The sequence below is a fragment of the Pleurodeles waltl genome, chromosome 8 (genome assembly GCF_031143425.1).
Source record: "Pleurodeles waltl isolate 20211129_DDA chromosome 8, aPleWal1.hap1.20221129, whole genome shotgun sequence".
Lineage (NCBI taxonomy): Eukaryota > Metazoa > Chordata > Amphibia > Caudata > Salamandridae > Pleurodeles > Pleurodeles waltl.
Window position 1 is genome coordinate 450,202,853 of NC_090447.1, and position 22,901 is coordinate 450,225,753.

At 45.7% G+C, this 22,901-nt stretch overlaps 1 protein-coding gene across 1 annotated transcript in view; it reads right to left on the bottom strand.

Annotated features, from left to right (window-relative positions):
• Positions 1–22,621, bottom strand: part of LOC138250026 (lysozyme g-like) — a 144,999-nt gene extending 122,378 nt beyond the window's left edge. The window contains exon 1 of the mRNA XM_069204383.1: positions 22,458–22,621. The gene's annotated coding sequence lies outside the window, so the exon portion shown is untranslated. The remainder of the gene's footprint in view (positions 1–22,457) is intronic.
• Positions 22,622–22,901: the final 280 nt, after the last annotated feature.

Below are 22,901 nucleotides of genomic sequence, written 5' to 3' on the forward strand. Positions count from 1 at the left end.
CCTTTCTAAATATTTTGATTGATTGATTGATTGACTGCGCTCGAGGAGGGCTAAACACCGGAAAACGCATGACGTGTGCATGCCTTCCACTGATGAAATCAAGCGAATTGTGAAAGGCAAGCCCACAAACCAGCCAAACTGATGGGCTTGACTTGGGTGTGGTTACAAGCCCATAGAGAGATTACACCAGGGACAGAGTGCTTTGCGTTCGACCCTACAAATGGTGCACCGTAAGTAACTCAAATGGCAATGAGAGAAATAAAACATGTAACAGGGCCAGTAGCCATGGGAGGGATTGACCCACCAAAAGAAGGGACAAATGGCCAAGATTTACCAATCAAGATTAAGAGTCTCATTACGAGTTTGGCGGTCCCAGGGCCTCCATGTTGGTGGTGGCAGTCATACCACCAACAGGCTGGCGGAGAAGACAGCCATATTATGACCATGGTGGTATTCCCAACAGAATACAGCCAAAGCACTTCCAGCACTGCCACTGAGGTCTGGCCACCACGGACGACAGTAGCCACCTGCAGGCCGGATGAGACCATATTTCCGCCAGGTGGATTATGAGGTTGCATACAGCCAAGGTTTCCACCACGGAAACCCAGGCAGAAACCAACTGCATAAAAGGAGACACTAACCATCAGGAAGCCATACTTGTCCGGAGCCGCCATGGAACTAGAACTACATGTCTTCCCGCTGCTCCTGCTTGCCCAATGACTTCGGAATCTGGGACGAGGATGACAACAGCAACCGTAAGTACACACTCTTACCTGTTATTGTTGTATGTTGACAAATTTTGGTACACACACACATCATATATTTAGGAATGGGGTGCAAGAGCGACACACATGTAACTGCACACTAACACGCACACTCACAGATGGCCACACACACACTCGCATATACACAACAAACACACCACAACCCCACACACCGCCACACACAAACATCACAAACACACACAGGTACACACGGAAAAACCACACAGGCCCACACTCATACACTACCACACAACGCCACATCACAAAAACAACACATCCTCTGCATCTACAATCACTTAGCAGGGACACACAGGGGACACTACCGAGGGACCCATCACACAGAATTCACAACGTAACACCAACAGGCAAAACATACATACAAATACACGATCATAATTACCAATCAACCTACAAAGAACTCTGTGTCCAGCATTTCATGCACATAACACGCTCACAGTCAATGCACAGAAAACCACACAACACTCCAAGAAACACATCACAACACCAACACGCAATACCAACATAACTAATCCCTTCAACACAAAAATGCCCCTGACACAACACATACCCAACCATTTCTGGACAGAATCACTGGACACACCCTCACATACTGCCCAAACAACTCACATAGCCCAAGCAGAACACACACACACATACAGACACACAACTAGTATCAGACAGGAACAACTCCATACTAGGGAAAGAAATGCATGACAAATATGTAACCAAGAAACCAACCGCTGGTTGGTTCAAATAATTGTTGTAAGACAAAAATATATGAAAAACAAAGGCCATAGGCCAGTCCATAATGCAGACATGCTGTATGCACACAATGCATAGATGTACGCACCAAACATGACTCGTGACTGCCATGTAACCTCCACAGGAAGGGGCATCAATGGGGCAGGCGGGCAACTCAGGGGTTATTTGGGGGGGGCAGAGGGGTTTTGGGTTTGGGATTTGGAGTGGGGCCTTTGGGATCAGATGTGGGGGGGGATTGGGTTTGGACTCAGATTTAGGGGAGGGTTGTTTTTTAGGTGGAGAATAGACTTCTTGGCAGGGGGAGGGGCATGGGAACTTGAAGGGGCAGAGGAGGTCTTGGAGGTGGAAGGGCTGGACTTGGGTAGGGACACTGAATGGTTAGGGGTATCACAGGGTGGGAGAGGAGTAGGGAAAAGTTCAAGCTCCGAAAGGAAAGCTTTCTTATACACACAGGGACTGACATAGCAAAAGTGATTGGGTGTGGAGGGAGTGGTTGTCTCAGGTGTTGGTGTGGATGTCTTGGGTGCATGTGTGTGCAAGGTATGCTTGTGGGTGTTGGGTCTCTGTTGGGTGGGTGAGTGTGGGCATTTATGTGTCTTGGGAGGAGGCAGGTGGAGGTGCTGGGAGATGCCATAGTGGGTGGGTGAGTGTCTGTTGGGGTGGTGACTGCAGTATGGTGGATGTGCTGTATGTAGGTATGTCTGTGGTTATGGAGTCTTTGGTTGTGGTGACTGGGGTGGATGTCTGAGGGTCTGCTGTGGTGCTGTCGGTGGGTAAGATAGGTGTAGCGGCCAGATCTGCAAGTGTTTGTATGGTGTTTGCAGGTGTGCCAGGTGTGCTGTCAGTGATGCTGGGGGTAGTGGGGTGTCAGGGCAGGTTGTGATTGTTGATGTGTGTGCAGGTGTATGTTGTTTGTGTGCATGCTGGTGGTGTGTCTTGTGATGTTTGTGTTTGAGCTACTCTTGGATGTTGAAGGGTACGCATGCTTGTTTTCTGTGTGCTTTGGCTGGGTCTGGAAAGAAGGGTTTGGGATTGGGAAGAGGAAGGTGGGGGATGGAAGACAAAGGGTGATGGGTTGTAGGATGAGTCTGTCTGCTGTGTTTGGGTGCAGGTGAATGGGCTGGGTGCTGTTGTGAGGTGGATGGCTGTTGGGTGTCTGAGTGCTTGCGTTTGTGTACGTTGGGAAGAGGGGGCACAGACACAGTAAGAGAGGACACAGGGGAAGTATGAATGGCTGTTGGGGTGGTGACTGCCAGTGAGGTGTGTGCTCTGATAGGTGTGCTGGTGATGGTGATAGTGGATGAGGGTGTAGTGCATACAGGTGTGAGTGTAGATGCAACTGGGAGGGAGGTGGAGGAGAAGGAGGAGGGGGACACAGTGGAGGCATGGATGTTGGTATGTCTGCATCTGGATGGTGTTTGTCTGAGTGACTGCGGGATGAAGTGTGGTGCATGTGTTTGCCTGTGCCACTGTTGTGGGTTATCCTGTGTGTATGCTTCTCTGCCTGTGTGCTTGGGATAGGTTGGGGTTTAGGGGAATGGGATTGGGTAGAGGAAGTTGGAGGGGGGGGAACAGGGACAATGGCTGCCATCAGGGATTGATCTCTGCTGGGCTGCCAAGCCAGTGTGAATGCCCTCCAGAAATGCATTGGTTTGTTGCATTTGGGCTACCAGCCCCTGGATGGAATTCACAATGGTTGACTGCCCAACAGAGATAGATCACAGGAGGTCTATAGCCTCCTCACTCAGGGCAGCAGGGCTCACTGGGGCAGGGCCTGAGGTGCCTGGGGCGAAGGAGATGCCCACTTTCCTGGGAGAGCGGGCACGGGCAACTCGATGAGGGGCTGCTGGGAGGGGGGGTGCTGGTACGGGGGTTGCGGCTGTACCTGTAGCTGGGGTTGGCACAGAGGTGTCCACCACCACCAGGGAGCTCCCAACGAAGGAGGTATCTGTGTCCAAACTGTCCCCTCCTGTCTCCGCCGTGGTGCTCCCTTCGCCCTCTGTCCCACTGGTGCCCTCACCGTCGGTGGACTCTGCCTCCTGGGTCCTGTGGGATGCAGCTCCCTTCGTCACCGGTGCCTCTGCTCCTCCGCCAGATGATGCTAATGCACATAAGGACAGGATGTAGGAGGCTGGCCAGGCTTATTGTGGGTACCTGATGGTACTTACACCTTGTGCCAGGTCCAGTTATCTCTTATTAGTAGATTAGTAGGGGTCTAGCAGCTTAGGCTGATAGAGGTAGCTATAGCAGAGCAGCTTAGGCTGAACTAGGAGACATGCAAAACTCCTACTATACCACTTATATCATATAGGTACTATATCATGAGAAACACAATACTCAGGGTTACTAAAAATAAAGGTACTTCATTTTAGTGAGAATATGCCAAAAATATCTCAGAGGATATACTCCCTTAGGAGGTAAGTAAAATACACAAAATATACACATATCCATCAACCCACTGGAGATTTCTTTGTGGCTTCCGGTGTAGGATGAAGGCAGGCAGCCCCCAAAGCATGCACCACCAGGAAACAGTCAAGAAAACCAGCAGGATTAGACGCTACAGTGTTGCTGGTAGTCTTCTTGCTACTTTGTTCCAGTTTTGCAGGCGTCCTGGAGCAGTCAGCGGTCGAGCATTGGCAGAAGTCAAAGAGAGAGGTGCAGAGAAACTCTGGTGAATTCTTGCAAGTCCTTATCTGAGGGAAAGTCCACGGAGAGACCCTAAATAGCCCTCAGAGGAGGATTGGCCACCTAGCCAGGTAAGCACCTATCAGGAGGGGTCTCTGGCGTCACCTGCTGGCACTGGCCACTCAGAGGCCTCCAGAGTGCCCTCACACCTCTGGATCCAAGATGGCAGAGGTCTGGGACACACTGGAGGAGCTCTGGGCACCACCCCTGGGGTGGTGATGGACAGGGGAGTTGTCACTCCCATTTCCTTTGTCCAGTTTTGCGCCAGAGCTGAACTGGTGTAGACTGGCTTATGCAAGGAGGGCACCATCTGTGCCCTTCAAAGCATTTCCAGAGGCTGGGAGAGGCTACTCCTCCCCAGCGCGTAACACCCATTTCCAAAGGGAGAGGGTGTAACACCCTCTCTCAGAGGAAATTCTTTGTTCTGCCTTCCAGGGACTGGGCTGCCCAGACACCAGGAGGGCAGAACCATGTCTGTGGGGTGGCAGCAGCGGTAGCTGCATAGAAAACCCCAGAGAGCTTGTTTGGCAGTACACGGAGTCCATAGTGGAGCCCTAGGGACGCATGGGATTGGCACCCCAATACCAGATTTGGCATGGAGGGACAATTCCATGATCTTAGACATGTTACATGTACATATTCGGAGTTACCATTGTGAAGCTACATATAGGTATTGACCTATATGTAGTGCACGCATGTAATGGCGTCTTCGCACTCACAAAGTCCGGGGAAATGGCCCTGAACTATGTGGGGGCACCTTTGCTAGTACGAGGGTGCCCTCACACTTAGTAAATTTGCACCTAACCTTCAGCAAGTGAAGGCTAGACATATAGGTGACTTATAACTTACTTAAGTGTAGTGAAAATGGCTGTGAAATAACATGTGCGTTATTTCACTCATGCTGCAGTGGCAGTCCTGTGTACGATTTGTCTGAGCTCCCTATGGGTGGCAAAAGAAATGCTGCAGCCCACAGGGATCTCCTAGAACCCCAAAACCCTGGGTACCTAGGTACCATATACTACGGAATTATAAGGGTGTTCCAGTGTGCCAATTAGAATTGGGAAGAATCGTCAGTAGCCTATAGTGACAATTTTAAAGGCAGAGAGAGCATAAGCACTGAGGTTCTGGTTAGCATAGTCTCAGTGACACAGCTAGTCACTACACAGGTACACACATTCAGGTCACAAACTATGAGCACTGGGGTCCTGGCTAGCAGGATCCCAGTAAGACAGGCAAAAACAAACATACATACATGTAAACATGGGGGTCACATGCCCGGCAAGATGGTACTTTCCTATAGTTGCCCTCAGTATGGAGGCCAGAGCCTGAAAGGATCTCGGTGGGCTAGCCACTGCATCGTGAATGCCCTCCAGGAACGCATTACTCTGGTGGATCTGAGTTGCAAGTACATGGATGGCATTCAGGTGGCCGACTGACCCACAGAGATGTACCTCAATAGCTTCCTCACTGAGGGCAGTAGGGCTGACAGGGGCCGGGATCAGAGGTGCCTGTGGCGAAGGAGATGCCCACCCTCTTGGGTGAGTGGACATGGCCAACTGGGTGGGGAGCTACAAGGAGGGCAGTGGTAGTAAGATGGTGGCAGACTGAGATGGTGCTGTGGTGGTCCCAGATGGGTCCACTGGAAGAGGATTCCGATGATGAAGGTGGTCTCAGCACTCTGGGTCCCATGGCCAGCAGCTTCCTTACTCGGCTGTGCCCCGTCTCCTTCGCCTGCCAATGCTGATGCACAGAAACAGAGAGAGAGAGAGAGAGAGCAGGTCATCACATTCTTAACATACACATGCATTACAACATACACAACAGTAACAACACATCTATATCAAATAAAGCCCCAGGCAGAAACCATTCAGAGTCTTCATCATGTCACAACTAGATATTTCCAACATTCCCATATGACCATAGTCTCACCCACAACACAAGTCAACCCTCTGACCACTACATCATCATCCCATCAATTCACCAGTAACTCAAAATCATCATGCACAAGATGAATTGGCTACATATAAAATCTCTCCCCATATCGATCATCACTGTCTATCAACAAATCATTTTATGGAAATGCAGTTTACTGACAACACAATATAATGCCTCCCCCTACTCGACACCTGCCCAGTCCATCACCAATAGTCATGTTCCATGAAAGTAAACTCATCTCACTTCAAATACAACACAATATGTTGCTTTCCAAACACATGCCTAACTTATCATTTTGTACACAACTTACACAATGTCAAAACCTCAGATGAAGACACTACATATGGCATACCCAAACAGTGTGCATCACAAAATGACATAAAATGTAATTGAAACATCTATCTAAATACTATGAAAAGATTCAAAAAGAGTATCTGAACTCACTTATCTAACTCATTGACACTTAGACAACAATTTTATGTCCTGCAATAGGGGCCTACTTAGCACACAGGATACATCCACAGACAACCACAGTGAGCATAGTAACACCACTAATACAATGGACACCAAACAATGCGCAGGCCCAATGTTGCACATAGAGCAACATCCAGTGTAATGGGACTGGTCAGAGATTAAAGAGCTATACACCTGATAAAGTGGGTAAATTGACTTTGGAACACTAGGTGGGTAGGATGACACAGCTGATTACACATAAGTATGGCTGAGTAGAATTACACATATGACACAGTCACATCTGCATCCCCACATGCAGTCATACTATTTGGTTGAGATAGGTTATGAACATGTCCCTATACACAATACAATGGCCACATCTGTGTTTCTATTTTGCCAACCGTAATACTATTTCTACCTAGGAGACACTTTACCTGTATGACTTAACAAATTGTCACAGATGAGATACTTATACATCATACACTAAACTTGCAGAGGCATGTACATGGGTTCAGTCAGTACTTACTCCCTTGTGTCTGCGGTGCTGCCCTCAAAAGCCCATCCACCTCAGGGTAGGCCAGCACCAAAATGAGGACCATTGGGGGTTCAAGGTTTGATGGGCACCCCTCCCTCATTGGGAGAACATCCCTAGCTGGCCCTCTGCATTCTTTCAGGCCCAGTGTCTCAGGTCCACCGCTTCTCACAGTGGGTGCTCCACCAGCTGTGTATCCCCAGGGTCTGCACTTGCTTGGTAGTGGCAAGCCAAATATCCTTCTTCTGATGGGCACTGCCCTGCCTGGATGACACAGACAAAAGGAAACAGTGATGTCCACATGCACCATACCAATAGAAGTGGACAGAACACTTCAGTGAAAGCAAGTAGGCAAACATTCCCATCCTCTCAGCTCACACTAATTTACAAATTAGCATATGTATGCATCAACACCTTCACTACTTTACATTTCAGGTACACCATCATACACCATACCTATCACACATTGGTTTTGCATTGGACTCACCTGCTCCTCTGGTGGGTTGACAACCACGTTTATGGAGGTGGAGGGTGTTCTTCAGCTGCAGAGGGTGGGATGAATGAGGCATGTCCTTCTCCTGGGAGGACCTCCATTCCACTAGCAGCTACAGATGTAGAAGGGCCTGTTGTTTCTTTGCTAGTGGAAGGGGCCAGATGTTGGGTACAAAATGTACTCAGTGTGGTATTCATGTCTGTCAGCACCCCCTGCAATGGAAGCCAAGTAGGAGTTTTGTGCTTGCCAATGTTGCATGACTTCCTGGTGGTTGTCCCTCTGCAGCTTTTGGATTTCCCCCAACATGGTGATAACTTGGCCTATCATGCCTTGTGAACTTTGGTAGGCTCCCAAGACTTGGGAGATGGTTACTGGTCAGTATTGTCCCTTTGAGACCCCATCCTCTGGCCCCCAGCAACCCTCCCACACACCCTACCCCATATGCCTGTGCCCCTGGCACAGTGTGCCCATTCCCAGTGGTGGCAGGTCCATCATTATCAGGGGTGGCAAGGTGAGACGCAGGTACCTGTAATGTGGGGCACACAATGGATGAAACAGTCCTTGGTACACCGGTTTGGGGTGAATGTTTGCCTGTGATATAGATGCAACAGGGCTGGGTGGAGTTGATGAGGGCAGGGTGAAGCTAACAGTTGTTGACTGACCAGGTGTCCCAGATGGGCCAGGTTTGTCGCAAGTGTCTAGACATCAAGGGGTGTTGTCCTCACTGGGGCCTTGATCCAAAGGGGTAGTAACAGTTTCTGTGACAATGACAAGGTTACCTGTGGAATGAGTGAAATACAGAGTTCAGGTTAAATTGGGGGCATTGTTGCAGGTGTGTGAGATGTAGACAGTGCCTTAACATGATCCCCAGCAATGACATTGACAGCTGCTGCACAGAATAACTCAGTGCAACATACAACTCTGTGACTTGAATTGCATACTCAATGTATAGAGTTGTTAGACTAGGTTGGTACTGGTTGTACTGTTGATGGCATCTGATATTATCTGACTATTGACATGGCTGTTCACCTCTGTTACCTAGTGAACTGTCTAGCATGATATATGGCACAAATAAGAGCTGTACAATGCACATTAGTGTCCTTGTAGGAACACAGTATGTGAGTAAGCAATGGACATTGACCTGTCTCTGGATGTACTGCATATGCATCCTCTCAGCCATCCGAATTTCCAAACCAGGTAAGTATATTTATAGCTTGAGATCTTTAGTCTGTGGCCATTATAAATGGGCACTCAGCTATAGCTGTGTGTTGCTTGAAATGCTAGTGTGAGTGAGCTATTGCATTGCTGTCATTGCCATGTACTGTTCCACTCTAGAACAATCAAGATGGTGAAGATAGAAAATTAGTTTACCATGCATGACATGTTATCTTTGGTGCAGTGCCATGGTTTTGAAAATGTTACTATATTCCATTCTAGGAGCTGTAGTGGTATAATTAGCCAGTACTTCATGTGCCATTTCCAAGGGCTATGGGGCCAGATGAGTTTATTGGATGTGTGGCATGCCAGAGAGGGGTATTAGGTGATTAGGATAGAGCTGTAGTGGGTAGTGTGTTAATTGGGGTGGGCTTAGGTGGTGAGGGAGCATGCAGGACTAGAAACGTGGGTGACGAATATTGTGGGTACTTACCAGATTCCACTCCCCCAGTTATTCCTGTCAGGCCCTCAGGATGCAGGATGTTCAAGACCAACTCCTCCTAAGATATGAAAGTAGGGGGAGAATGTGGGGGCCCATTGGTAGCCTTCAGTACCACGAGTTGGTGGCTGGGTGCAAAGAAACGGACCTTTCTTCTGAGATTGCTCCACCTCTTCCTCATGTCTTCCTTTGTTCGTAGATAACTGCCTACAGAATTCACCCTTTCGACTATCCTTTGCCACAACTCAATTTTCCTGGAAATAGATGTTTGTTGGACCTGTGCTCCGAACAGGTGTGGTTCTACCCTGAAAATTTCATCCACCATGACACTCAACTACTCATCAGTGAAACATGGGTGTTTTTATGAGGACATGGTAGGGGTTGTAAAGACGGTGTGGTTGTGTTCAAAGTGAAAGGGTGCAGAGTTAGAGAAATGGTGAGGTGTAGGTGGTATGACGTGAGTAGTTGAATGGTGTTGTGGAATATGTGTGGTAATAATATGTGTGTTTTGTATGTTGTACAGGTGTGTGATGTGTGGGAGGAGTAAGTGTAAAATGGGTGCCTATTCTTTCTAATTTATACCCCATGGATGTTGGTTGTCTGTGGCTGTGTGTGGCATTTTGATTGCAAAGGATTGTGGGTTGTGGAGGGGTGTGTTTTATAGTGCAGTGAGTAGATGTGTTGGGTGTTGGGTGTCTGGTGTGGGGTATTCAAGCTATCCAATGTCGTGTGGTGTTCTGACTGAAGTGAGTTGGGACCGTTGCGGTTCGCACTGCAAATGATTTTCTGCCATAGAAGAACCGCTGTCATGATTTGTAGATTGTAATCCGATGGGAGGATTTTTGTCGGGCTGGCGGTGCTGATGGTGGGACTGCTTCTTTTCCATCCTCCAGTGTCCTGGCGGTTTCAGAAACTTGGCTGTTTTTGATGGATTTCACAGTGTGACTCTTAATACGCCAGTCAGATTGCCACCAACATGGCACCAACATGGCCATCTTTTAGCGTCCGCCACTGCGGCGGTCTTCCCAAAAGGCCGCCAAACTCATAATGAGGCCCTGAGTAATTTAGTAAGGCACACAAACCAATGAATGACAAGTGCTGGGCATGCTGAAAGCCACAGGGGAGATGCATTAGGTCTGGAAGAGACAGCACATACGCTGCCTAGGTGAGTCCTAAAAATAGGGACAACCACTGCTTCCCTCAAAGATGGAACAAGTTGTCCCTTTATAGCAGCCCTAAAGATATTAGTTAATAGAGGAGCCCAGAAGACAACATTATCTTTATATAATCCAAATTACACGCCATCAGGCCCAGGATCCTTACCAGGGGAACTCTGGTTAATACTGGCAATTATACCCCTGACCTCAATAGTTTCCCTAAATCAGGCATCGGCCTCACAGTTACATGCTACGACTTCCCTATTTACTGAAATTAGATCCTAATTAAGCTTTCATTTGCAGTGCTGTGAAAAATAAGTACCTATATTTGCCATCACTGAATACGTTTAAAGAAACTGTCAGTCACATACAGTATGTCTCCCCTGTAAAACATATCTTCCCTTTAGAGCAGTGGTTCCCAAACTTTTTCGACCATGGTTCCCTTGAACTATTGGCCATTGGCAGTGTCTTCCCATTATGTTACTTTTTTTTGGTGGGTGGGGGATGTAGGACAGGCCTTGGGAGTACTTCCATTTTTCTCTCTGAAAATAATTGGGATGAAGCTGATAAAGGTATAATACTCATAGATGTAACAAAATACAAATATAACTTGATTAATCAAAAAAACTTTAATTGGTTAAGTCAGAAACAATTTTATTCAGTACAGGGGCTTCCATATCAATTTTTTTAGAGCTATATTTTGCTTTAAAAAAAATTGCCTCTAGCATGTTGGAGGAGAAGACATTTTTTTCTCTTGTTGGTAATTAGAGTGAGGGGAAAGAGTATGTAACATTTTCAGGAGGTGCCCAGTCTTATTGCTATAACCATGTGTAAATGTACTGATTTTGTATCTCAGAATGGCAGAATGGTTTGTGACCTTCTGAGGATTCATATGTATAATCTGGAAATTATTCTAAGATCTCTACACCAATCTAAGCTACGAGCTACCCTAATGGTATACTTTCCTGAGAATATGTTACCAGCAGGGTACAACTCTGCAGCCGGTACTGTAACATTCAAGCTATCCAACAGGAGTTAAAACATGCTTGTGGTAAACCAAGTCCAGCAGAAGGCATACTGTTAGATAAGATGGGACTGCAGCCTTCCTTTGAAAGTGAGCATAGTGCTTGAAGCACTGAGAAAGTGTGCTTTTCTTTGCTCCAAGCCAGTAAGACAGGAGAAATCATATATATGGTAACTTTATGTAATTTCTGGATACAGTCACTAACAATATTGTATTTCTAAGATGCACGTCAGTAACAGATACATTGCTTATACGGTATGTGACCAACCACCTCTTCTCTATGGAGTCAATGTTGGCTTGTAACAGCCACAGCTCCTCAGTCTTGGCATGCCAGGAGGATAGGATGTGGTGGTAGTCAGTCAAGCACAGGGTTTCCTTTACTGGTGGGTGTAAGGCCTGTGCAGCTGCACGTTATCCACCATCAGGGCCTTCATCAACTTGGCAAACTCCACCCTATGGTCCTATTCAGCAAGCACCGGGCCTTATCCGAGCAGCTACGGGGCTCAGGTCCGTGCACACCCAGTGAATCTGTCTGTCCCAGACACCCAGAGTCCAAACCCACAGCAGTGGAATAAGATGCAGCTTCATGTAGATACAGAAGAAGGAAACGCTCCCTACTTTCTTCCAATCTGCGTATAGGAGATAGCGGCAAATATCTTAGGGCCATATTTATACTTTTTGACGTACAACTGCGCCAACGCAGTTGTGCATCAAAAAGTTTACCGCTGGCTAACACCATTCCAATGCTCCATGCGGGCGCCTTATTTAAGGAACGACGTTAGCCGGCACTGCGGACTGGTCTGAGACAAAAAAAATGACGCACACCAGGCAGTGCCGTCGTAGAGAACAATTGGGGTTGTGCATCACAAAATGGTGCACGTCAGGTCTGAGGCAAAAATCGGGCCTCAAACCGGACTTGCGCCATTTTTTTTGACGCACAACCCCCATTGACAAGACTCCTGTCTTAGCAAAGACAGGAGTTACGCCCCCTTGCCCAATGGCCATGCCCAGGGGACTTCTGTCCCCTGGACATTGTCATTGGGCATAGTGGTATGTTGGGGCCCAAATTAGGCCCCCCATGCCACTTAAAAAAAGCTTTAAAAAATACTTACCTGAACTTACCTTTACTTACCTGGGATGGGTCCCCCCATCCATGGGTGTCCTCCAGGGGTGGGCGAGGGTGGCAGGGGGTGTCCCTGGGGGCAGGGGAGGGCACCTCTGGACTCCTTTCGAGCCCACAGATCCCTTGATGCCTGCTCTGACCTAGGTGTTAAAAAACGGCACACATCAGGCTTTGTGCTGTTTTTTAAGGCCCACCCCCTCCTGTGCGTCAAAATGACGCTGGGGTATAAATAAGGCGCACAGACCTTAAAGTCATTTTTTGGGCAGGAACGCCTACCTTGCATATCATTAACGCAAGGCAGTTTCCCGCTTCCAAAAAATGACGCATGCGGTGGAATTCTGACATCCGCGGGGTCGGGCGTCAAAGTTTAAATATGGGGCAAGGTTTGCACCGAATGTGCGTCAAAACTTTTGACGCACATTTGGCGCAAACGGAGTATAAATATGCCCCTTAGAGTGGTAGTGCACCCACCACAAGAAATTGCCCAAAAGGATCACATAGACCTAACTTGTGCATGCTCCTAATATTTGTACTTGTTTGATAGAACTAATAGAGGAACACCACTCCATAATGCACAAAAGGAAAAATCTGAAGATCTTAGACTTACCTGTTGCGTTTAGACAAAAAGGATCGAACACAAATGTTTGTGCATATGCTGCTGCTAATCAAAATATAATATATAGGTAATAAATAGTATATTTGGGAGTTTGTGTGGACACCGCTGCTTTGTTAGCACAAAGCCACATGCTAATAAGTCATGGTTGACAAAAATAAAGTTTGAAAAAATGTTAGGCAATGCAAGAACAAATACACACTCCCCCCCTCATATAAGACAATAGTAGTGGCCATGTGCAGCCAATTTATAGTGTCCTGTTTACTAATTTGGGCAGCTCAACGCTAAAAAGCGTTGCATTGTATGAGAACTGACTGAAATTTTAAAATAAGCATACACAGGCTAAGGCCTGTTCAGCAGATGCCAATCACGGATAGAGGTAAAAAATCTAGGGTACAAAAGTAAAAATTATGGGGGTACATCTTGGGCAGAAGGGATTACTCACAGCTATTACATATAGAGTTCAAGGACAAAAATGAAAGTCAATGAAACTAGGATTGATGGCGTAATTCCAAAGGAGAGGGTGTGGAGGCGCTTGCAAAGAGTGTATCTATATAGTCATGCAAAATATGACAAGACACCATTCTGTGTCTCTTTAACAACTAGTTACATGTGCCCAGTAGAAAAAGTCTCATAAATAGCACATGTTAACAAAAAACGAACTACTTTCTGCGGCAAATCTGAAATTTGAAATGCTAGAACCATTACTCTGTTTCTTAGTTTCTGCAAGTCTGCGTCATCCTCTTTCACAAATAAAGATAATTAAATGCCAACGTGGAGATCGCTGCTTGTGAGGAAATAGTTTAAAAAGGCATTTGCAATCTTAGGATTCCTCGTGTCAGTTGCATCTGTTTCTCCAAACAGACGAGGCTGTGCAGGAGTAATGTCCGGACCCAAGTAGAAAAAGCCCCTAGGATTTATAGATGTAAGGTAGCAGTTTTTGCTGGTGCTAGGTTTCAACCTTGCTGAGATGTCTGTGTGTGTGCCCACTAATAGGGACAGCTGTAACTCTTTCAATGCTAGCGAGATCCGACATCACAGGAGTGTTCACTTGCCAGTGGTTCCCAAACCGTGCGAATGGTGCACATCTGTTTGCAGCACCCCTGGCTAATTTTGACAGTGCACTGGAGGAGCCGTGGCGCACAGACCGGGAACCACTGCCTAGAGTAATGGTCTTAAAGAACATTTCTTACTCAAAACTCACCTTTAGAACACCTTCCTCCTTCAAACCCACCTTTCCTTCAAATATTCACTATTTTGAAAGAACCTTTTCTGTTTATAGGACTGCCTCCTTCAATGCATATCTCCTCTTTATAGCACATTCACGCTCTTCAGTACCCTCCTCTGGTAAAACATTTCTCTAGCGAGGCATTTCTGTCTTCCTAAGCTCCCTTCCTCTGTAAAGCAGTTGTCTTCTGTACAGCACATCTGTTATATAAACAATCTCCTTCCTGTAAAGTACCCCTCTTTCGTAAGAATCTCTCTCTGCAAAGGACCCCTCCAGTAAACCCTCCCTTTCCTCTAATGCACCCGATTCGTTATGCATCCTACAGCTTTAAAGTACACCTACTCTAAAGCACGTACACTGTGAAACACCCTTTCTCTAAACAACCTCTCTTGTGTAAACAGCCCCCTCCAGCAAAACACATCTTTTACCTAAACCATCTCTATATTCAATTCAATTCAATTCAATTCATAAAACTTTATTCAGCACATATAAATGACCATAAAAGCATGAACAAAGAAGAAAAAAAAAAGACAACAGTACATATTTACAAAGACATTGCAATTAAAACTTACAGTTATTAATTATAGTTAATGGCTCATTGAGTAATACATATGGTCATTCATAAATATATAAAATGAATAATGAAATACATTAAAAACTCATACTTTTCCTGGAATTGATGCACTGATTTAAAAAGGTGGCAGTATAAAAACAAATATCTGCCGATTGCAGATTAAAAATTAAAGCCATGGCATGTTTAACTGTACGTGTTCCGTATTTAACAAACAGAGGTTTCAAAAATACTATACGAAAACATGTATACAGTTTACAGAACAGCAGAAGGTGCACAGTGCTCTGTGTAGATACATTATCGCACCTACATGGCCCAATCGGGTGTTTCTTAATGTTTGGATGGGCTACTAAACAATGTGCCATCCCAAATCTTAGTCTGGTTAGCACAAATTTATGTGAATTCCTAGTCACCATAGTTAGGTAAGATGGAAAACCCTCCATTAGATTGTATCTATTATAAAAAATGACGGAGGACAGTGATCCGGCTATGGTTGCTCGTTTCCTTTCTGCATAAGTTAGAAATATACTTTTCATTTCTGATTTGGAGATCGTAGTTGCTGCACTAGGATTATTTAAAATATTCAGATTAAAAATGTCTGAAAAACAGACAACAACATATTTAACCCAGGGAATATCTCGATATTTATCCAAACGTAGGCAATCCTCAACAATAGTTCTGTTAAGTAGCTTCTCATCGCCAAGCCAAAAAGACCGCCAGATCATCAATGGTTTAAGTGATATCAGATCAGTTAAATAATTAATGGCTAATTCGCGATGGCTTAATTCAGTTGAGGCAGAGATGGGCAAAAACAGGAGCTTTTTTAAAAACATATTTTCCTCCAACTGTAAGTTGTAGGTACAGCTATAACCCCATACTCCTGCCCCATACAGAGCAATAGTCACACATCTAGCTTGGTAAATCTTGAGCATATCCCTGGTTCGACGATCCTCAACTTTTGCAGCAAATCTATAAATACCATAAGCATTTTTTGCCATTTTATTCCGGATGTTATTAAATTCATTGTTCCATTTCCTGTCGTTAGAGAAGGTAATACCTAGGTAACAAAATGTATCCACCTGTTGCACCTTTTCGCCGTCTATAAAAAAGGCATTTAACGTTTTGGCTTTAGCTCCGCAGGTCATGGTATGCGTTTTTCCCTTATTAATTACTAGTTTTCTATCTTTAATAAAGGAGGAAAAACTATCCATTAGTCGTTGTAATCCGACAGGTGTTCGAGAGAGTAAAACAGCGTCGTCGGCATATAGTAATACCGGCACCGGAACACCGTTGATCTGAGGAGCATCAGCATTAACCTTTTTTAAAATATCATCAATTCCATTAATAAATAAAATAAATAAGAGAGGTGCCAAAACACAACCCTGTCTAATTCCTCGTGTAACACAGATTTTTGGAGTACATTCTCCTCTGGTTCCAAAACGTACGTTGGTTTTCAATTTCTCGTATAACCTAGCGAGGAAAAAGATTATGCCTTCTGGGGCTCCTAAATTTAACAGAGTTGGCCATAAAATGGAATGATCTACCATATCGAATGCGCTGCTCAGGTCAGCAAAACAAAGATACAGGGAACCGGGTTTCGCTTCAGTATACTTCCCGATCAGTAGATCAAGATTGATGCACTGGTCGAGCGTACCTCGTCCCTTCCTAAAACCATACTGGCTATCAGCCAGTATGCTATCCTGCTCAGCCCATTCCTCTAATCTTACTAACATCACTCTACTCATAACCTTGACTGAAGAGTCAAGGAGAGAGATCGGGCGGTAATTCTTAGCATCAGATCTACTTCCCTTTTTATGAATTGGCACAATGATTGATTCACCCCAAGTTACAGGGGCCTCGGCACACACGGCAACATTAAAAACAATGGTTAAAAGGGGGCCCCAGACATCTGGCGCAGCTTTATAAACGTCTATAGGTACCCCGTCCGGGCCCTGAGCTTTCCCTCCTTTGCTAGCCCGTATACCATATTTGACCTCACTAACAGATATATCCAAAGGCAGAGTGGGCCACTTATTGGGACTAGGATCATTGTCTTTATCAGAGTCAAAAATGCTGGAGAAATGTGCAATCCAACCCTCGCTAGAAACATTAGAAGTCAACTGTGGTGTTTTTTCATCCCTTAGAAAAGGCGAGTTGACCGTGGCCCAAAATAATGTACAATTTGATAATTCAGCAGCTTGGTTGAGGGAATCCCAAGCCTGTTGCTGCAGTTCACCCTTCCTCTGTTTGAGCGCACATTTATATTCCATTCTTAATTTATTTACCATTTTTTTGTCCCTGGGCCTCGCTGCTAAAGCCTGATTGAGGCCAGTTAGTGCGGAAGTGCAAAGGTGATTAAACCATCTCGGTCCGTTCCTACTTTGCCTACTATTGAGACTGGTAAACTTGGCATCAATAGCTTTATTAATTTGATTAAAACAATATAAAACCCTCTCAGAGTCAGAACTATTTTTTAAAATATAAGCAATGTCCAGCAGGCTCTCATTAATTATGGAGCTAGTTAAATCATCGGCTCTTTCACCAATCCATCTTAGCCTTACACCGTTAGTCCTATGTGGTTCTACATTAGAAATAATAATTCCCACATCCACCGAACTACCGGCCCAAAGGGTAGTGTCCAGAATAATACGGTTGTGGTCACTTTGGGTAGTTACTTCAATTCTTGGTGGATCACAGTAAGAACTAATATTAGAAGATGTGATCACATGGTCAATGACCGAGCTGGTGTGCCAATTTTTAAAAGTGGGAATGGGTAAACCATTAACATCTTTACAGCACTCCACTATTTCCAGGTCATAGCAGCCCATGAACTTATGCAGTGCTTCCCCATAACTGTTATGTCCAAAATGCGGGACATCCCAGCCGGCACTGTTAGTAACCCCACAAACCCTTTGTGTAGACAAATCGCACAAAGTAGTATTGAAGTCCCCTACCCAGATGAAGTCAAATACAACATTCTGTTCCAAACATAAGTTTTCGACAGCGCCTGCTAAGTCTGTTACTACTTTGACCCGGGTAACATCAAAAATGTTATTATAATAGTTAATCAATAAAACATTATGGTCTTTGTCATCCACAAGCCAGAGGATCTGCACAAGGTCCCCTACAGGTATATACTTTTTAACCACAATAGGAGGACAGATCGTTACAAGTATAAGGAGACCGCCTTTCGCTCTACCTATACCACCTCCCAACGCCGGTAAATTGTAAGAAACGAATCCCTCATAGTTAACTTCATCTTTACACCATGTTTCTTGAAGACATAAAATGTCATGGGCATTAACAAACGTTAACCATCCCGGATCCCTCTCCTTCGATTTCAGCCCTGCCACATTCCAACAAACAATAGTAATAGTATCCTTACCCCTAACACAATTACTATCAGGCACCATACCATTGTTTCGTCCCCAATTCGCATTCTGGTTTGAATTGCTTATGTCCCCACAATCGGGCGGTGCCCTTATATCCACCGCCAATTCAATTTCTGTGTTGTTGGGCATCTCTTGGGCCATGGTATTGTCTATACCGATATCCACACAGGGAATAATAATCACCTGGGGTAAGAACTGCCCTCCCTCATTAAGTCAATCATTTGCATCCAGAGAACTTAGGGGTTGAAACCGGTTTTGCATTAAAATATCAGGGTATAGCCTGTGTGTAGCAGGGCATAATCTACTTCCTCTACTCCCATAAGGGGCATTAATGTGATGGCTGTAAAAGAAAGCAAGCGAGCGGGCACACACATTATTATCAGTAATTGGTAATGAGGCAGCTCTTAATAATACAGTGGCAGCATGTTGAGGGTGTTTAAAGTTTATAATGACACAGTCACCACTAAAACTTTTCTTAGAGCTCCCTATCCAATTTACCCTTCTGGTAGTCAGAACTTGATCTGAGAGTTCAGTTGGGAATCCACAATGCCTGTGCATCCAGGAAACGTTTTTATTTTTTAAAGACTCGTGGGTTTCCTGATGATTCCCCTTTGCAACAGGGGGAACATTAGCTAAAACTACCACATATGGTGCGCAATCAGGAGGGAGATTAATGGCGCGCCTTCGCCTTACCTCAGTCCAATCCTCTTTTCTATCAGGTATTAAAACAACCTGGCTATCATTACAGGCTAAGGACTGTGCTGTCGAGTAGTTCTGTACAACACTCCTACTAATATCTAAACCTGTAACATCACCGGGGGGAGCAACCTGAGTATCATGATTGCTTATTGTTATTGGGGCTGACACACTATCTGCTTCCACCAGTGTTTTTTTGAGGAGATCGCCTAATCTATTAACCTCCGCGGTTAGCTGATCAATTTTTACCATAAGGGGTTTGACAATACCCTTAATCTTTAAGTCAATAATACTTACTAAGTTTTTTGTTTTTTCTGCATCTAGTTTAACGTCGTCGATATTTGCCGTATTATCCTCATCCTTATCTGGATTCTTGAGGGGGCTAACTAATCTTTTTTTTGCGGGCCGAGCACCCCCACGTTTAGTCTGGGTCTTTCTACATGCTCTAACCACTCTAGGTAGTGGGGTGGGTGGATGTTGCACTATGGGATCAGTGGAAACCTCTAGATCGGCTAAAGTAGAAGTATTCTGCATAATCACTTCCCTATCAGGAACACCGGAATTAGTGCAGACACTACTACTGTCATCCAGAGCCAATGGAGCAGGTGAAAGTTGCACACTAGATAATGGGGGAGAGCTGCTAAGCCCTAGGGATTGTCTCCTCTCGCAATTAATTTTACTAACAATCTTCACTAAATAATTATCCAATGTCTGGGGTATAGAGGGGACTTTTTGCTTTGACATGCTTAACAGTCACAAATTATCACTTTAAAATCGAATAAGGCTTTTCCAAGTTACACACAAATAATAAGGTAATAAGGGCTGCTTGAAAACAAAATGTGATATACACAACCTACATACAGTCCCCTGGTCTCGGCAGTATACAAACACCGACAGAGCCCCTTGCTCTGCTCCGTCTTTGCTCCGTCTTTGCCTCCACACCTCGTCACTGTCTCGCTTCCCCTGCTCGGAGCCCGCGATCCTCGCAGCCAGCGTCGTGTATGCAGGTGCACTCAATTAATCCACCGACTTCCGGGGCACACCATTTGCCGGGGTCTCCAGGCCGGGGCTCCTCGGTGCCGCGCTGCCTGCCGGGATACTAACGGAAGCCGCAACTGATTTATGAATACCTTGGATAATATATTCCAGAAGCCGATAGGCCCTAATTGAAAGGTAGTGTGATATAGGTAAGGATGTTTATACTTAAATAAACCCAGACGCACTACTTTTAAGGGGCATCACATTTGAGCCTACCTAGTTTAAAACATTAGGGGGGTGGCCCTGCCCTGGCTCTTCCTGGCAATGACGGGCAAGGACGGGCCTGCCCTTGGCCCGGGCTTCGCCCGGTCGCGTCCCGTGCAGCGGGAGCGCGTTAATGTTTTTAAAGGGCTCCTTGCCCTAGCGTGTGGCGGCTGGCCCCTCCTCCTGCTTCACAGAGCGCTACCCGCGGTAGCGGGAGCGCGTTAATGTTTTAAAGGGCTCCTTGCCCTAGCGCGTGGCGGCTGGCCCTTCCTCCTGCTTCACAGAGCGCTACCCGCGGCAGCGGGAGCGCGTTAATGTTTTTAAAGGGCTCCTTGCCCTAGCGTGTGGCGGCTGGCCCCTCCTCCTGCTTCACAGAGCGCTACCCGCGGCAGCGGGAGCGCGTTAATGTTTTTAAAGGGCTCCTTGCCCTAGCGTGTGGCGGCTGGCCCCTCCTCCTGCTTCACAGAGCGCTACCCGCGGCAGCGGGAGCGCGTTAATGTTTTTAAAGGGCTCCTTGCCCTAGCCTGTGGCGGCTGGCCCCTCCTCCTGCTTCACAGAGCGCTACCCGCGGCAGCGGGAGCGCGTTAATGTTTTTAAAGGGCTCCTTGCCCTAGCGTGTGGCGGCTGGCCCCTCCTCCTGCTTCACAGAGCGCTACCCCTATATTATGAAACGCTTGTCTCCTGTAAGCACCTCTTTACTTTAATCCCATTCTTGTAAAATACACCTACTGTAAAGCCCAGACTCTGTGAAGTAACTTCTGTAAACAATGCCACTTGTGTCAAGCAGCCCTCACATCCCTCTCCTGTACAATGCACATCCTGTATACGCTTCTCCCTTGCTGAACACCTATTCTCTAAAGTGCCTAACCCACCCTCATGCAAAGGACATCCCCTGTAATGTACCTCTCTCCTGTAATACATCTCAAGCAGTAAAGTAGGGGTCTCCAACCTTTTCTGTACCGAGAGCTACTTCTGATCAGTTAAAATCATTGTGAGCTACCCAAACTAAACAACTTATGCATTGTTACCTGACACCCTGAAACCAAGCTTCCTTGACTTTAAGCCTATTGTCCTTGGAGCCAGATACTAAGGTTTGAGTAAAATACTTTGACTAAGGGCACTATGACAGGGCTGCCAGGCGTGTAAGTGAGAGCGTGGTCTTTGGGAATGTATGAACGTGTGCATATGAATGGGATATATGTGTACGGGTAACAGACAGCCTATGTCTTATGTACTTGTGACACAGTACATACCTTTCGCCATATGGGGCACTATTACAGGTAGAACACAAACATACAACCATTCTAGTGCAACCTTTCAGAGTGCAAAAATGTCCATAATATGGAACATTTTTCTGCACTTTAAATATAAATTTCTCTTTCTATAAAAATGACTGTATTTTTCAGTTATAAATATGGCACAGTGTTCTAATGGGCACTGGGAGAAAGAGGTCTGCTGTTTGTAAATGCAACACTTTGGAAAAAAAATGAGAAAACTAAAATGAAAAGTTCACTTTTCATAAGGTAACTTTTAATTTCAATTTTCTCTGGTTTAAAAGTATTGAGAAACATGATTTTGTTCTCACCTCCAATACTGACCTGACAAGAACGTTTATTTAAAGTTTAAGTACCCCAGTGCTTCAGTTCTTCACCTCTGTGACTTGGTCATAAATCTGACTTCAGCAGTGCTTCTTATAAGGCCCTGCTATCTGCAGCCTGTTGATAATGTAAAATAAACACAGCCTTCTTGTAACTTTAAAAGGAAAAATGTGACCCTGTGCGTATTTAAAAATGAATTCCAGGTTGTGAGCTACCTTGAAGGGGTCTGGGAACTACTGGTAGCTCGCAGTCAACTGGTTGGAGACACCTACTGTAAAGTCTCTCCTACCAGGCACCTCTTTTCTGTATTTATTGCCTGTGTTTCCCCACTGGCTCTGTAAAAGGGAACTGAATTTAATAAAATAAGAAAAACACCAGTCCTGGCCTCTGGAGAAGGTATAATCTGTTGCAGAGCATTAGAAACACAAGAAAGAAACTAGGGCAATCACTCTCTGACTTAAGTCAGGTTTGTAGTGTAGCCATAATCAGACCGTACAACAGTAAGCATGTCCCCCCCCTTACATCCTTTATTTACCTTGGTTCCAGTCCAAGTGAGTGGTGGTTCACACCCTGAGCAGCAGCTGTGGGTGCACTGGGGAAGGACCTGGGCAGGCTGGATGAAGGCTGCTTTCAAGTTAGCAGCGATTGACTTGTGTGACAATCTCTGAGCTGTACAGGCACACGCTGGAGTCTTTTGTGTTCATGGGACTCCCTCATGAGGCTGCGTTATATGGCCCTTCACAGACAGCAGCATACGCCCACAGGCTAAACCCTCCTATCTTGTAAACATTGTATAACAAATGTACCTGCACCATGTGATGAACCAGAGAATCACCAGACCCGGATAGAGGCCCCTCCTGCTTTCTGTGAACATGAGTTTGCAAATACATTATTTAGGCTGCAAAATATGCTGCTTTCCTACTATCATTTAAACTATGATCATACTACTGTAGTTCCCTGAGAGCTGTTTTTGCTGCTG